Source organism: Sander lucioperca, chromosome 10, assembly GCF_008315115.2.
Source record: "Sander lucioperca isolate FBNREF2018 chromosome 10, SLUC_FBN_1.2, whole genome shotgun sequence".
Taxonomy (NCBI): domain Eukaryota; kingdom Metazoa; phylum Chordata; class Actinopteri; order Perciformes; family Percidae; genus Sander; species Sander lucioperca.
Genome location: NC_050182.1, coordinates 7,601,428 through 7,616,570, shown reverse-complemented (window position 1 = coordinate 7,616,570; position 15,143 = coordinate 7,601,428). Strand labels below are relative to the sequence as shown.

The window sequence follows — 15,143 nt, the reverse complement described above, 5'->3', positions numbered from 1 at the left end:
AATTTGCAACAATGAAAACTACTTCCTTCGAGCCGGAGTTGAACCAGCGACCTAAGGATGCCTGCTATTTTCAACCTACAGTCCTCCGCTCTACCAACTGAGCTATCGAAGGGAACACAGCGCAGAAATGGTACGATAACTGCCGAACCTGATGCCCAAGAGCATCCGTATCCTCCATATCTGAAGCAGAACTAGTTAACAGCGTCTTCTATTACAAAGTTTTGAACGTGACAAACATCCACCTAGCTTAGTCAACAGATATGTTCAGTAAACAATGATACAAAGTAACTTTCCAATGACGCATCATCACTCTCCATCTCTATAACACTGCCAAACAATTTGCAACAATGAAAACTACTTCCTTCGAGCCGGAGTTGAACCAGCGACCTAAGGATGCCTGCTATTTTCAACCTACAGTCCTCCGCTCTACCAACTGAGCTATCGAAGGGAACACAGCACTATAAAGGTACGATAACTGCCAAACCTGATGCCCAAGAGCGTCTGTATCCTCCATAGCTGAAGCAGAACTAGTCAACGTGTTCTATTACAAAGTTTTGAACGTGATAAACAGCTCAACACTAGAGATGACGGGTACATTAGGGGTACTATTACTGCCAAACCTGACCCCCCCCAAGCGTCTGTATCCTTTTGTTTGCGCTGATGGGCCATTAACGCGTCAACACTTTCCATTTCTATAGCACTGCGTTTCCATCTCTATAAGAGCAAGGACACACACATACACAGCACCCACACACCAGACACAGCCATGTAGCATATCCAACAGCTTGAACCCAAACAAAACGGGTGTACTTTTAGCTGAAAAACAGCCACCTAGCTTAGTCTACGGATATGTTCAGTAAACAATGGTACAAAGTAACTTTCCAATGACGCATCATCACTCTCCATCTCTATAACACTGCCACACAATTTGCAACAATAAAAACTACTTCCTTCAAGGCAGAATTGAACCAGCACCCAAAGGATGCCTGCTATTTTCAACCTACAGTCCTCCGCTCTACAAACTGAGCTATCGAAGGGAACACAGCACGACAATGGTACTATAACTGCCGAACCTGATGCCCAAGAGCGTCTGTATCCTCCATAGCTGAAGCACAACTAGCCAACAGCGTCTACTATTTCAAAGTTTCGAACGTGACAAACAGCCACCTAGGTCAGTCTATGGATATGTTCAGTAAACAGTGGTACAAAGTAACTTTCCAATGACGCATCATCACTCTCCATCTCTATAACACTGCCACACAATTTGCAACAATGAAAACTACTTCCTTCGAGCCGGAGTTGAACCAGCAACCTAAGGATGCCTGCTATTTTCAACCTACAGTCCTCCGCTCTACCAACTGAGCTATCGAAGGGAACACAGCAGAAAAATGGTACGATAACTGCCGAACCTGATGCCTAAGAGCGTCTGTATCCTCCATAGCTGAAGCAGAACTAGTCAACGTGTTCTATTACAAAGTTTTTAACGTGATAAACAGCTCAACACTAGAGCTGACGGGTACATTAGGGGTACTATTACTGCCAAACCTGACCCCCCCAAGCGTCTGTATCCTTTTGTTTGCGCTGATGGGCCATTAACGCGTCAACACTTTCCATTTCTATAGCACTGCGTTTCCATCTCTATAAGAGCAAGGACACACACATACACAGCACCCACACACCAGACACAGCCATGTAGCATATCCAACAGCTTGAACCCAAACAAAACGGGTGTACTTTTAGCTGAAAAACAGCCTCCTATGTTAGTCTATGTATATATGTTCAGTAAACAGTGGTACAAAGTAACTTTCCAATGACGCATCATCACTCTCCATCTCTATAACACTGCCACACAATTTGCAACAATGAAAACTACTTCCTTCGAGCCGGAGTTGAAATAGCGACCTAAGGATGCCTGCTATTTTCAACCTACAGTCCTCCGCTCTACCAACTGAGCTATCGAAGGGAACACAGCACAGAAATGGTACGATAACTGCCGAACCTGATGCCCAAGAGCATCCGTATCCTCCATATCTGAAGCAGAACTAGTTAACAGCGTCTTCTATTACAAAGTTTTGAACGTACATACACAGCACCCACACACCAGACACAGCCATGTAGCATATCCAACAGCTTGAACCCAAACAAAACGGGTGTACTTTTAGCTGAAAAACAGCCTCCTATGTTAGTCTACGTATATATGTTCAGTAAACAGTGGTACAAAGTAACTTTCCAATGACGCATCATCACTCTCCATCTCTATAACACTGCCACACAATTTGCAACAATGAAAACTACTTCCTTCGAGCCGGAGTTGAACCAGCGACCTAAGGATGCCTGCTATTTTCAACCTACAGTCCTCCGCTCTACCAACTGAGCTATCGAAGGGAACACAGCGCAGAAATGGTACGATAACTGCCGAACCTGATGCCCAAGAGCATCCGTATCCTCCATATCTGAAGCAGAACTAGTTAACAGCGTCTTCTATTACAAAGTTTTGAACGTGACAAACATCCACCTAGCTTAGTCAACAGATATGTTCAGTAAACAATGATACAAAGTAACTTTCCAATGACGCATCATCACTCTCCATCTCTATAACACTGCCAAACAATTTGCAACAATGAAAACTACTTCCTTCGAGCCGGAGTTGAACCAGCGACCTAAGGATGCCTGCTATTTTCAACCTACAGTCCTCCGCTCTACCAACTGAGCTATCGAAGGGAACACAGCACTATAAAGGTACGATAACTGCCAAACCTGATGCCCAAGAGCGTCTGTATCCTCCATAGCTGAAGCAGAACTAGTCAACGTGTTCTATTACAAAGTTTTGAACGTGATAAACAGCTCAACACTAGAGATGACGGGTACATTAGGGGTACTATTACTGCCAAACCTGACCCCCCCCAAGCGTCTGTATCCTTTTGTTTGCGCTGATGGGCCATTAACGCGTCAACACTTTCCATTTCTATAGCACTGCGTTTCCATCTCTATAAGAGCAAGGACACACACATACACAGCACCCACACACCAGACACAGCCATGTAGCATATCCAACAGCTTGAACCCAAACAAAACGGGTGTACTTTTAGCTGAAAAACAGCCACCTAGCTTAGTCTACGGATATGTTCAGTAAACAATGGTACAAAGTAACTTTCCAATGACGCATCATCACTCTCCATCTCTATAACACTGCCACACAATTTGCAACAATAAAAACTACTTCCTTCAAGGCAGAATTGAACCAGCACCCAAAGGATGCCTGCTATTTTCAACCTACAGTCCTCCGCTCTACAAACTGAGCTATCGAAGGGAACACAGCACGACAATGGTACTATAACTGCCGAACCTGATGCCCAAGAGCGTCTGTATCCTCCATAGCTGAAGCACAACTAGCCAACAGCGTCTACTATTTCAAAGTTTCGAACGTGACAAACAGCCACCTAGGTCAGTCTATGGATATGTTCAGTAAACAGTGGTACAAAGTAACTTTCCAATGACGCATCATCACTCTCCATCTCTATAACACTGCCACACAATTTGCAACAATGAAAACTACTTCCTTCGAGCCGGAGTTGAACCAGCAACCTAAGGATGCCTGCTATTTTCAACCTACAGTCCTCCGCTCTACCAACTGAGCTATCGAAGGGAACACAGCAGAAAAATGGTACGATAACTGCCGAACCTGATGCCTAAGAGCGTCTGTATCCTCCATAGCTGAAGCAGAACTAGTCAACGTGTTCTATTACAAAGTTTTTAACGTGATAAACAGCTCAACACTAGAGCTGACGGGTACATTAGGGGTACTATTACTGCCAAACCTGACCCCCCCCAAGCGTCTGTATCCTTTTGTTTGCGCTGATGGGCCATTAACGCGTCAACACTTTCCATTTCTATAGCACTGCGTTTCCATCTCTATAAGAGCAAGGACACACACATACACAGCACCCACACACCAGACACAGCCATGTAGCATATCCAACAGCTTGAACCCAAACAAAACGGGTGTACTTTTAGCTGAAAAACAGCCTCCTATGTTAGTCTATGTATATATGTTCAGTAAACAGTGGTACAAAGTAACTTTCCAATGACGCATCATCACTCTCCATCTCTATAACACTGCCACACAATTTGCAACAATGAAAACTACTTCCTTCGAGCCGGAGTTGAAATAGCGACCTAAGGATGCCTGCTATTTTCAACCTACAGTCCTCCGCTCTACCAACTGAGCTATCGAAGGGAACACAGCACAGAAATGGTACGATAACTGCCGAACCTGATGCCCAAGAGCATCCGTATCCTCCATATCTGAAGCAGAACTAGTTAACAGCGTCTTCTATTACAAAGTTTTGAACGTACATACACAGCACCCACACACCAGACACAGCCATGTAGCATATCCAACAGCTTGAACCCAAACAAAACGGGTGTACTTTTAGCTGAAAAACAGCCTCCTATGTTAGTCTACGTATATGTTCAGTAAACAGTGGTACAAAGTAACTTTCCAATGACGCATCATCACTCTCCATCTCTATAACACTGCCACACAATTTGCAACAATGAAAACTACTTCCTTCGAGCCGGAGTTGAACCAGCGACCTAAGGATGCCTGCTATTTTCAACCTACAGTCCTCCGCTCTACCAACTGAGCTATCGAAGGGAACACAGCGCAGAAATGGTACGATAACTGCCGAACCTGATGCCCAAGAGCATCCGTATCCTCCATATCTGAAGCAGAACTAGTTAACAGCGTCTTCTATTACAAAGTTTTGAACGTGACAAACATCCACCTAGCTTAGTCAACAGATATGTTCAGTAAACAATGATACAAAGTAACTTTCCAATGACGCATCATCACTCTCCATCTCTATAACACTGCCAAACAATTTGCAACAATGAAAACTACTTCCTTCGAGCCGGAGTTGAACCAGCGACCTAAGGATGCCTGCTATTTTCAACCTACAGTCCTCCACTCTACCAACTGAGCTATCGAAGGGAACACAGCACTATAAAGGTACGATAACTGCCAAACCTGATGCCCAAGAGCGTCTGTATCCTCCATAGCTGAAGCAGAACTAGTCAACGTGTTCTATTACAAAGTTTTGAACGTGATAAACAGCTCAACACTAGAGATGACGGGTACATTAGGGGTACTATTACTGCCAAACCTGACCCCCCCCAAGCGTCTGTATCCTTTTGTTTGCGCTGATGGGCCATTAACGCGTCAACACTTTCCATTTCTATAGCACTGCGTTTCCATCTCTATAAGAGCAAGGACACACACATACACAGCACCCACACACCAGACACAGCCATGTAGCATATCCAACAGCTTGAACCCAAACAAAACGGGTGTACTTTTAGCTGAAAAACAGCCACCTAGCTTAGTCTACGGATATGTTCAGTAAACAATGGTACAAAGTAACTTTCCAATGACGCATCATCACTCTCCATCTCTATAACACTGCCACACAATTTGCAACAATAAAAACTACTTCCTTCAAGGCAGAATTGAACCAGCACCCAAAGGATGCCTGCTATTTTCAACCTACAGTCTTCCGCTCTACAAACTGAGCTATCGAAGGGAACACAGCACGACAATGGTACTATAACTGCCGAACCTGATGCCCAAGAGCGTCTGTATCCTCCATAGCTGAAGCACAACTAGCCAACAGCGTCTACTATTTCAAAGTTTCGAACGTGACAAACAGCCACCTAGGTCAGTCTATGGATATGTTCAGTAAACAATGGTACAGAGTAACTTTCCAATGACGCTTCATCACTCACCATCTCTATAACACTGCAACACAATTTGCAACAATGAAAACTACTTCCTTCGAGCCGGAGTTGAACCAGCTACCTAAGGATGTCTGCTATTTTCAACCTACAGTCTTCCGCTCTACCAACTGAGCTATCGAAGGGAACACAGCAGAAAAATGGTACGATAACTGCCGAACCTGATGCCTAAGAGTGTCTGTATCCTCCATAGCTGAAGCAGAACTAGTCAACGTGTTCTATTACAAAGTTTTGAACGTGATAAACAGCTCAACACTAGAGCTGACGGGTACATTAGGGGTACTATTACTGCCAAACCTGACCCCCCCAAGCGTCTGTATCCTTTTGTTTGCGCTGATGGGCCATTAACGCGTCAACACTTTCCATTTCTATAGCACTGCGTTTCCATCTCTATAAGAGCAAGGACACACACATACACAGCACCCACACACCAGACACAGCCATGTAGCATATCCAACAGCTTGAACCCAAACAAAACGGGTGTACTTTTAGCTGAAAAACAGCCTCCTATGTTAGTCTACGTATATATGTTCAGTAAACAGTGGTACAAAGTAACTTTCCAATGACGCATCATCACTCTCCATCTCTATAACACTGCCACACAATTTGCAACAATGAAAACTACTTCCTTCGAGCCGGAGTTGAACCAGCGACCTAAGGATGCCTGCTATTTTCAACCTACAGTCCTCCGCTCTACCAACTGAGCTATCGAAGGGAACACAGCGCAGAAATGGTACGATAACTGCCGAACCTGATGCCCAAGAGCATCCGTATCCTCCATATCTGAAGCAGAACTAGTTAACAGCGTCTTCTATTACAAAGTTTTGAACGTGACAAACATCCACCTAGCTTAGTCAACAGATATGTTCAGTAAACAATGATACAAAGTAACTTTCCAATGACGCATCATCACTCTCCATCTCTATAACACTGCCAAACAATTTGCAACAATGAAAACTACTTCCTTCGAGCCGGAGTTGAACCAGCGACCTAAGGATGCCTGCTATTTTCAACCTACAGTCCTCCGCTCTACCAACTGAGCTATCGAAGGGAACACAGCACTATAAAGGTACGATAACTGCCAAACCTGATGCCCAAGAGCGTCTGTATCCTCCATAGCTGAAGCAGAACTAGTCAACGTGTTCTATTACAAAGTTTTGAACGTGATAAACAGCTCAACACTAGAGATGACGGGTACATTAGGGGTACTATTACTGCCAAACCTGACCCCCCCCAAGCGTCTGTATCCTTTTGTTTGCGCTGATGGGCCATTAACGCGTCAACACTTTCCATTTCTATAGCACTGCGTTTCCATCTCTATAAGAGCAAGGACACACACATACACAGCACCCACACACCAGACACAGCCATGTAGCATATCCAACAGCTTGAACCCAAACAAAACGGGTGTACTTTTAGCTGAAAAACAGCCACCTAGCTTAGTCTACGGATATGTTCAGTAAACAATGGTACAAAGTAACTTTCCAATGACGCATCATCACTCTCCATCTCTATAACACTGCCACACAATTTGCAACAATAAAAACTACTTCCTTCAAGGCAGAATTGAACCAGCACCCAAAGGATGCCTGCTATTTTCAACCTACAGTCCTCCGCTCTACAAACTGAGCTATCGAAGGGAACACAGCACGACAATGGTACTATAACTGCCGAACCTGATGCCCAAGAGCGTCTGTATCCTCCATAGCTGAAGCACAACTAGCCAACAGCGTCTACTATTTCAAAGTTTCGAACGTGACAAACAGCCACCTAGGTCAGTCTATGGATATGTTCAGTAAACAGTGGTACAAAGTAACTTTCCAATGACGCATCATCACTCTCCATCTCTATAACACTGCCACACAATTTGCAACAATGAAAACTACTTCCTTCGAGCCGGAGTTGAACCAGCAACCTAAGGATGCCTGCTATTTTCAACCTACAGTCCTCCGCTCTACCAACTGAGCTATCGAAGGGAACACAGCAGAAAAATGGTACGATAACTGCCGAACCTGATGCCTAAGAGCGTCTGTATCCTCCATAGCTGAAGCAGAACTAGTCAACGTGTTCTATTACAAAGTTTTTAACGTGATAAACAGCTCAACACTAGAGCTGACGGGTACATTAGGGGTACTATTACTGCCAAACCTGACCCCCCCAAGCGTCTGTATCCTTTTGTTTGCGCTGATGGGCCATTAACGCGTCAACACTTTCCATTTCTATAGCACTGCGTTTCCATCTCTATAAGAGCAAGGACACACACATACACAGCACCCACACACCAGACACAGCCATGTAGCATATCCAACAGCTTGAACCCAAACAAAACGGGTGTACTTTTAGCTGAAAAACAGCCTCCTATGTTAGTCTATGTATATATGTTCAGTAAACAGTGGTACAAAGTAACTTTCCAATGACGCATCATCACTCTCCATCTCTATAACACTGCCACACAATTTGCAACAATGAAAACTACTTCCTTCGAGCCGGAGTTGAAATAGCGACCTAAGGATGCCTGCTATTTTCAACCTACAGTCCTCCGCTCTACCAACTGAGCTATCGAAGGGAACACAGCACAGAAATGGTACGATAACTGCCGAACCTGATGCCCAAGAGCATCCGTATCCTCCATATCTGAAGCAGAACTAGTTAACAGCGTCTTCTATTACAAAGTTTTGAACGTACATACACAGCACCCACACACCAGACACAGCCATGTAGCATATCCAACAGCTTGAACCCAAACAAAACGGGTGTACTTTTAGCTGAAAAACAGCCTCCTATGTTAGTCTACGTATATGTTCAGTAAACAGTGGTACAAAGTAACTTTCCAATGACGCATCATCACTCTCCATCTCTATAACACTGCCACACAATTTGCAACAATGAAAACTACTTCCTTCGAGCCGGAGTTGAACCAGCGACCTAAGGATGCCTGCTATTTTCAACCTACAGTCCTCCGCTCTACCAACTGAGCTATCGAAGGGAACACAGCGCAGAAATGGTACGATAACTGCCGAACCTGATGCCCAAGAGCATCCGTATCCTCCATATCTGAAGCAGAACTAGTTAACAGCGTCTTCTATTACAAAGTTTTGAACGTGACAAACATCCACCTAGCTTAGTCAACAGATATGTTCAGTAAACAATGATACAAAGTAACTTTCCAATGACGCATCATCACTCTCCATCTCTATAACACTGCCAAACAATTTGCAACAATGAAAACTACTTCCTTCGAGCCGGAGTTGAACCAGCGACCTAAGGATGCCTGCTATTTTCAACCTACAGTCCTCCGCTCTACCAACTGAGCTATCGAAGGGAACACAGCACTATAAAGGTACGATAACTGCCAAACCTGATGCCCAAGAGCGTCTGTATCCTCCATAGCTGAAGCAGAACTAGTCAACGTGTTCTATTACAAAGTTTTGAACGTGATAAACAGCTCAACACTAGAGATGACGGGTACATTAGGGGTACTATTACTGCCAAACCTGACCCCCCCCAAGCGTCTGTATCCTTTTGTTTGCGCTGATGGGCCATTAACGCGTCAACACTTTCCATTTCTATAGCACTGCGTTTCCATCTCTATAAGAGCAAGGACACACACATACACAGCACCCACACACCAGACACAGCCATGTAGCATATCCAACAGCTTGAACCCAAACAAAACGGGTGTACTTTTAGCTGAAAAACAGCCACCTAGCTTAGTCTACGGATATGTTCAGTAAACAATGGTACAAAGTAACTTTCCAATGACGCATCATCACTCTCCATCTCTATAACACTGCCACACAATTTGCAACAATAAAAACTACTTCCTTCAAGGCAGAATTGAACCAGCACCCAAAGGATGCCTGCTATTTTCAACCTACAGTCCTCCGCTCTACAAACTGAGCTATCGAAGGGAACACAGCACGACAATGGTACTATAACTGCCGAACCTGATGCCCAAGAGCGTCTGTATCCTCCATAGCTGAAGCACAACTAGCCAACAGCGTCTACTATTTCAAAGTTTCGAACGTGACAAACAGCCACCTAGGTCAGTCTATGGATATGTTCAGTAAACAGTGGTACAAAGTAACTTTCCAATGACGCATCATCACTCTCCATCTCTATAACACTGCCACACAATTTGCAACAATGAAAACTACTTCCTTCGAGCCGGAGTTGAACCAGCAACCTAAGGATGCCTGCTATTTTCAACCTACAGTCCTCCGCTCTACCAACTGAGCTATCGAAGGGAACACAGCAGAAAAATGGTACGATAACTGCCGAACCTGATGCCTAAGAGCGTCTGTATCCTCCATAGCTGAAGCAGAACTAGTCAACGTGTTCTATTACAAAGTTTTTAACGTGATAAACAGCTCAACACTAGAGCTGACGGGTACATTAGGGGTACTATTACTGCCAAACCTGACCCCCCCAAGCGTCTGTATCCTTTTGTTTGCGCTGATGGGCCATTAACGCGTCAACACTTTCCATTTCTATAGCACTGCGTTTCCATCTCTATAAGAGCAAGGACACACACATACACAGCACCCACACACCAGACACAGCCATGTAGCATATCCAACAGCTTGAACCCAAACAAAACGGGTGTACTTTTAGCTGAAAAACAGCCTCCTATGTTAGTCTATGTATATATGTTCAGTAAACAGTGGTACAAAGTAACTTTCCAATGACGCATCATCACTCTCCATCTCTATAACACTGCCACACAATTTGCAACAATGAAAACTACTTCCTTCGAGCCGGAGTTGAAATAGCGACCTAAGGATGCCTGCTATTTTCAACCTACAGTCCTCCGCTCTACCAACTGAGCTATCGAAGGGAACACAGCACAGAAATGGTACGATAACTGCCGAACCTGATGCCCAAGAGCATCCGTATCCTCCATATCTGAAGCAGAACTAGTTAACAGCGTCTTCTATTACAAAGTTTTGAACGTACATACACAGCACCCACACACCAGACACAGCCATGTAGCATATCCAACAGCTTGAACCCAAACAAAACGGGTGTACTTTTAGCTGAAAAACAGCCTCCTATGTTAGTCTACGTATATATGTTCAGTAAACAGTGGTACAAAGTAACTTTCCAATGACGCATCATCACTCTCCATCTCTATAACACTGCCACACAATTTGCAACAATGAAAACTACTTCCTTCGAGCCGGAGTTGAACCAGCGACCTAAGGATGCCTGCTATTTTCAACCTACAGTCCTCCGCTCTACCAACTGAGCTATCGAAGGGAACACAGCGCAGAAATGGTACGATAACTGCCGAACCTGATGCCCAAGAGCATCCGTATCCTCCATATCTGAAGCAGAACTAGTTAACAGCGTCTTCTATTACAAAGTTTTGAACGTGACAAACATCCACCTAGCTTAGTCAACAGATATGTTCAGTAAACAATGATACAAAGTAACTTTCCAATGACGCATCATCACTCTCCATCTCTATAACACTGCCAAACAATTTGCAACAATGAAAACTACTTCCTTCGAGCCGGAGTTGAACCAGCGACCTAAGGATGCCTGCTATTTTCAACCTACAGTCCTCCACTCTACCAACTGAGCTATCGAAGGGAACACAGCACTATAAAGGTACGATAACTGCCAAACCTGATGCCCAAGAGCGTCTGTATCCTCCATAGCTGAAGCAGAACTAGTCAACGTGTTCTATTACAAAGTTTTGAACGTGATAAACAGCTCAACACTAGAGATGACGGGTACATTAGGGGTACTATTACTGCCAAACCTGACCCCCCCCCAAGCGTCTGTATCCTTTTGTTTGCGCTGATGGGCCATTAACGCGTCAACACTTTCCATTTCTATAGCACTGCGTTTCCATCTCTATAAGAGCAAGGACACACACATACACAGCACCCACACACCAGACACAGCCATGTAGCATATCCAACAGCTTGAACCCAAACAAAACGGGTGTACTTTTAGCTGAAAAACAGCCACCTAGCTTAGTCTACGGATATGTTCAGTAAACAATGGTACAAAGTAACTTTCCAATGACGCATCATCACTCTCCATCTCTATAACACTGCCACACAATTTGCAACAATAAAAACTACTTCCTTCAAGGCAGAATTGAACCAGCACCCAAAGGATGCCTGCTATTTTCAACCTACAGTCTTCCGCTCTACAAACTGAGCTATCGAAGGGAACACAGCACGACAATGGTACTATAACTGCCGAACCTGATGCCCAAGAGCGTCTGTATCCTCCATAGCTGAAGCACAACTAGCCAACAGCGTCTACTATTTCAAAGTTTCGAACGTGACAAACAGCCACCTAGGTCAGTCTATGGATATGTTCAGTAAACAATGGTACAGAGTAACTTTCCAATGACGCTTCATCACTCACCATCTCTATAACACTGCAACACAATTTGCAACAATGAAAACTACTTCCTTCGAGCCGGAGTTGAACCAGCTACCTAAGGATGTCTGCTATTTTCAACCTACAGTCTTCCGCTCTACCAACTGAGCTATCGAAGGGAACACAGCAGAAAAATGGTACGATAACTGCCGAACCTGATGCCTAAGAGTGTCTGTATCCTCCATAGCTGAAGCAGAACTAGTCAACGTGTTCTATTACAAAGTTTTGAACGTGATAAACAGCTCAACACTAGAGCTGACGGGTACATTAGGGGTACTATTACTGCCAAACCTGACCCCCCCAAGCGTCTGTATCCTTTTGTTTGCGCTGATGGGCCATTAACGCGTCAACACTTTCCATTTCTATAGCACTGCGTTTCCATCTCTATAAGAGCAAGGACACACACATACACAGCACCCACACACCAGACACAGCCATGTAGCATATCCAACAGCTTGAACCCAAACAAAACGGGTGTACTTTTAGCTGAAAAACAGCCTCCTATGTTAGTCTACGTATATATGTTCAGTAAACAGTGGTACAAAGTAACTTTCCAATGACGCATCATCACTCTCCATCTCTATAACACTGCCACACAATTTGCAACAATGAAAACTACTTCCTTCGAGCCGGAGTTGAACCAGCGACCTAAGGATGCCTGCTATTTTCAACCTACAGTCCTCCGCTCTACCAACTGAGCTATCGAAGGGAACACAGCGCAGAAATGGTACGATAACTGCCGAACCTGATGCCCAAGAGCATCCGTATCCTCCATATCTGAAGCAGAACTAGTTAACAGCGTCTTCTATTACAAAGTTTTGAACGTGACAAACATCCACCTAGCTTAGTCAACAGATATGTTCAGTAAACAATGATACAAAGTAACTTTCCAATGACGCATCATCACTCTCCATCTCTATAACACTGCCAAACAATTTGCAACAATGAAAACTACTTCCTTCGAGCCGGAGTTGAACCAGCGACCTAAGGATGCCTGCTATTTTCAACCTACAGTCCTCCGCTCTACCAACTGAGCTATCGAAGGGAACACAGCACTATAAAGGTACGATAACTGCCAAACCTGATGCCCAAGAGCGTCTGTATCCTCCATAGCTGAAGCAGAACTAGTCAACGTGTTCTATTACAAAGTTTTGAACGTGATAAACAGCTCAACACTAGAGATGACGGGTACATTAGGGGTACTATTACTGCCAAACCTGACCCCCCCCAAGCGTCTGTATCCTTTTGTTTGCGCTGATGGGCCATTAACGCGTCAACACTTTCCATTTCTATAGCACTGCGTTTCCATCTCTATAAGAGCAAGGACACACACATACACAGCACCCACACACCAGACACAGCCATGTAGCATATCCAACAGCTTGAACCCAAACAAAACGGGTGTACTTTTAGCTGAAAAACAGCCACCTAGCTTAGTCTACGGATATGTTCAGTAAACAATGGTACAAAGTAACTTTCCAATGACGCATCATCACTCTCCATCTCTATAACACTGCCACACAATTTGCAACAATAAAAACTACTTCCTTCAAGGCAGAATTGAACCAGCACCCAAAGGATGCCTGCTATTTTCAACCTACAGTCTTCCGCTCTACAAACTGAGCTATCGAAGGGTACACAGCACGACAATGGTACTATAACTGCCGAACCTGATGCCCAAGAGCGTCTGTATCCTCCATAGCTGAAGCACAACTAGCCAACAGCGTCTACTATTTCAAAGTTTCGAACGTGACAAACAGCCACCTAGGTCAGTCTATGGATATGTTCAGTAAACAATGGTACAGAGTAACTTTCCAATGACGCTTCATCACTCACCATCTCTATAACACTGCAACACAATTTGCAACAATGAAAACTACTTCCTTCGAGCCGGAGTTGAACCAGCTACCTAAGGATGTCTGCCATTTTCAACCTACAGTCTTCCGCTCTACCAACTGAGCTATCGAAGGGAACACAGCAGAAAAATGGTACGATAACTGCCGAACCTGATGCCTAAGAGTGTCTGTATCCTCCATAGCTGAAGCAGAACTAGTCAACGTGTTCTATTACAAAGTTTTTAACGTGATAAACAGCTCAACACTAGAGCTGACGGGTACATTAGGGGTACTATTACTGCCAAACCTGACCCCCCCAAGCGTCTGTATCCTTTTGTTTGCGCTGATGGGCCATTAACGCGTCAACACTTTCCATTTCTATAGCACTGCGTTTCCATCTCTATAAGAGCAAGGACACACACATACACAGCACCCACACACCAGACACAGCCATGTAGCATATCCAACAGCTTGAACCCAAACAAAACGGGTGTACTTTTAGCTGAAAAACAGCCTCCTATGTTAGTCTACGTATATATGTTCAGTAAACAGTGGTACAAAGTAACTTTCCAATGACGCATCATCACTCTCCATCTCTATAACACTGCCACACAATTTGCAACAATGAAAACTACTTCCTTCGAGCCGGAGTTGAACCAGCGACCTAAGGATGCCTGCTATTTTCAACCTACAGTCCTCCGCTCTACCAACTGAGCTATCGAAGGGAACACAGCGCAGAAATGGTACGATAACTGCCGAACCTGATGCCCAAGAGCATCCGTATCCTCCATATCTGAAGCAGAACTAGTTAACAGCGTCTTCTATTACAAAGTTTTGAACGTGACAAACATCCACCTAGCTTAGTCAACAGATATGTTCAGTAAACAATGATACAAAGTAACTTTCCAATGACGCATCATCACTCTCCATCTCTATAACACTGCCAAACAATTTGCAACAATGAAAACTACTTCCTTCGAGCCGGAGTTGAACCAGCGACCTAAGGATGCCTGCTATTTTCAACCTACAGTCCTCCGCTCTACCAACTGAGCTATCGAAGGGAACACAGCACTATAAAGGTACGATAACTGCCAAACCTGATGCCCAAGAGCG

The 15,143-nt window shown here is 44.3% G+C and overlaps 20 non-coding genes across 20 annotated transcripts; all 20 read right to left on the bottom strand.

Annotated features, from left to right (window-relative positions):
• Nucleotides 1-23: 23 nt before the first annotated feature.
• Nucleotides 24-112, bottom strand: trnay-gua. Its single transcript is given in 2 exon segments — nt 24-59; nt 76-112. It is a non-coding gene; the product is annotated as a tRNA-Tyr (tRNA).
• A 247-nt stretch (nt 113-359) lies between these two features.
• Nucleotides 360-448, bottom strand: trnay-gua. The gene is given in 2 exon segments: nt 360-395; nt 412-448. It is a non-coding gene; the product is annotated as a tRNA-Tyr (tRNA).
• An 836-nt stretch (nt 449-1,284) lies between these two features.
• trnay-gua lies at nt 1,285-1,373 on the bottom strand. Its single transcript is given in 2 exon segments — nt 1,285-1,320; nt 1,337-1,373. It is a non-coding gene; the product is annotated as a tRNA-Tyr (tRNA).
• A 923-nt stretch (nt 1,374-2,296) lies between these two features.
• trnay-gua lies at nt 2,297-2,385 on the bottom strand. Its single transcript is given in 2 exon segments — nt 2,297-2,332; nt 2,349-2,385. It is a non-coding gene; the product is annotated as a tRNA-Tyr (tRNA).
• A 247-nt stretch (nt 2,386-2,632) lies between these two features.
• Nucleotides 2,633-2,721, bottom strand: trnay-gua. Its single transcript is given in 2 exon segments — nt 2,633-2,668; nt 2,685-2,721. It is a non-coding gene; the product is annotated as a tRNA-Tyr (tRNA).
• Nucleotides 2,722-3,557: 836 nt separating this feature from the next.
• trnay-gua lies at nt 3,558-3,646 on the bottom strand. Its single transcript is given in 2 exon segments — nt 3,558-3,593; nt 3,610-3,646. It is a non-coding gene; the product is annotated as a tRNA-Tyr (tRNA).
• A 922-nt stretch (nt 3,647-4,568) lies between these two features.
• Nucleotides 4,569-4,657, bottom strand: trnay-gua. The gene is given in 2 exon segments: nt 4,569-4,604; nt 4,621-4,657. It is a non-coding gene; the product is annotated as a tRNA-Tyr (tRNA).
• Nucleotides 4,658-4,904: 247 nt separating this feature from the next.
• Nucleotides 4,905-4,993, bottom strand: trnay-gua. Its single transcript is given in 2 exon segments — nt 4,905-4,940; nt 4,957-4,993. It is a non-coding gene; the product is annotated as a tRNA-Tyr (tRNA).
• A 1,426-nt stretch (nt 4,994-6,419) lies between these two features.
• trnay-gua lies at nt 6,420-6,508 on the bottom strand. Its single transcript is given in 2 exon segments — nt 6,420-6,455; nt 6,472-6,508. It is a non-coding gene; the product is annotated as a tRNA-Tyr (tRNA).
• A 247-nt stretch (nt 6,509-6,755) lies between these two features.
• trnay-gua lies at nt 6,756-6,844 on the bottom strand. The gene is given in 2 exon segments: nt 6,756-6,791; nt 6,808-6,844. It is a non-coding gene; the product is annotated as a tRNA-Tyr (tRNA).
• An 836-nt stretch (nt 6,845-7,680) lies between these two features.
• trnay-gua lies at nt 7,681-7,769 on the bottom strand. Its single transcript is given in 2 exon segments — nt 7,681-7,716; nt 7,733-7,769. It is a non-coding gene; the product is annotated as a tRNA-Tyr (tRNA).
• A 921-nt stretch (nt 7,770-8,690) lies between these two features.
• On the bottom strand, nt 8,691-8,779 carry trnay-gua. The gene is given in 2 exon segments: nt 8,691-8,726; nt 8,743-8,779. It is a non-coding gene; the product is annotated as a tRNA-Tyr (tRNA).
• Nucleotides 8,780-9,026: 247 nt separating this feature from the next.
• trnay-gua lies at nt 9,027-9,115 on the bottom strand. Its single transcript is given in 2 exon segments — nt 9,027-9,062; nt 9,079-9,115. It is a non-coding gene; the product is annotated as a tRNA-Tyr (tRNA).
• Nucleotides 9,116-9,951: 836 nt separating this feature from the next.
• On the bottom strand, nt 9,952-10,040 carry trnay-gua. The gene is given in 2 exon segments: nt 9,952-9,987; nt 10,004-10,040. It is a non-coding gene; the product is annotated as a tRNA-Tyr (tRNA).
• Nucleotides 10,041-10,963: 923 nt separating this feature from the next.
• trnay-gua lies at nt 10,964-11,052 on the bottom strand. The gene is given in 2 exon segments: nt 10,964-10,999; nt 11,016-11,052. It is a non-coding gene; the product is annotated as a tRNA-Tyr (tRNA).
• Nucleotides 11,053-11,299: 247 nt separating this feature from the next.
• On the bottom strand, nt 11,300-11,388 carry trnay-gua. The gene is given in 2 exon segments: nt 11,300-11,335; nt 11,352-11,388. It is a non-coding gene; the product is annotated as a tRNA-Tyr (tRNA).
• Nucleotides 11,389-12,815: 1,427 nt separating this feature from the next.
• trnay-gua lies at nt 12,816-12,904 on the bottom strand. The gene is given in 2 exon segments: nt 12,816-12,851; nt 12,868-12,904. It is a non-coding gene; the product is annotated as a tRNA-Tyr (tRNA).
• Nucleotides 12,905-13,151: 247 nt separating this feature from the next.
• On the bottom strand, nt 13,152-13,240 carry trnay-gua. The gene is given in 2 exon segments: nt 13,152-13,187; nt 13,204-13,240. It is a non-coding gene; the product is annotated as a tRNA-Tyr (tRNA).
• A 1,426-nt stretch (nt 13,241-14,666) lies between these two features.
• trnay-gua lies at nt 14,667-14,755 on the bottom strand. Its single transcript is given in 2 exon segments — nt 14,667-14,702; nt 14,719-14,755. It is a non-coding gene; the product is annotated as a tRNA-Tyr (tRNA).
• A 247-nt stretch (nt 14,756-15,002) lies between these two features.
• Nucleotides 15,003-15,091, bottom strand: trnay-gua. Its single transcript is given in 2 exon segments — nt 15,003-15,038; nt 15,055-15,091. It is a non-coding gene; the product is annotated as a tRNA-Tyr (tRNA).
• Between the last annotated feature and the right edge of the window lie 52 nt (nt 15,092-15,143).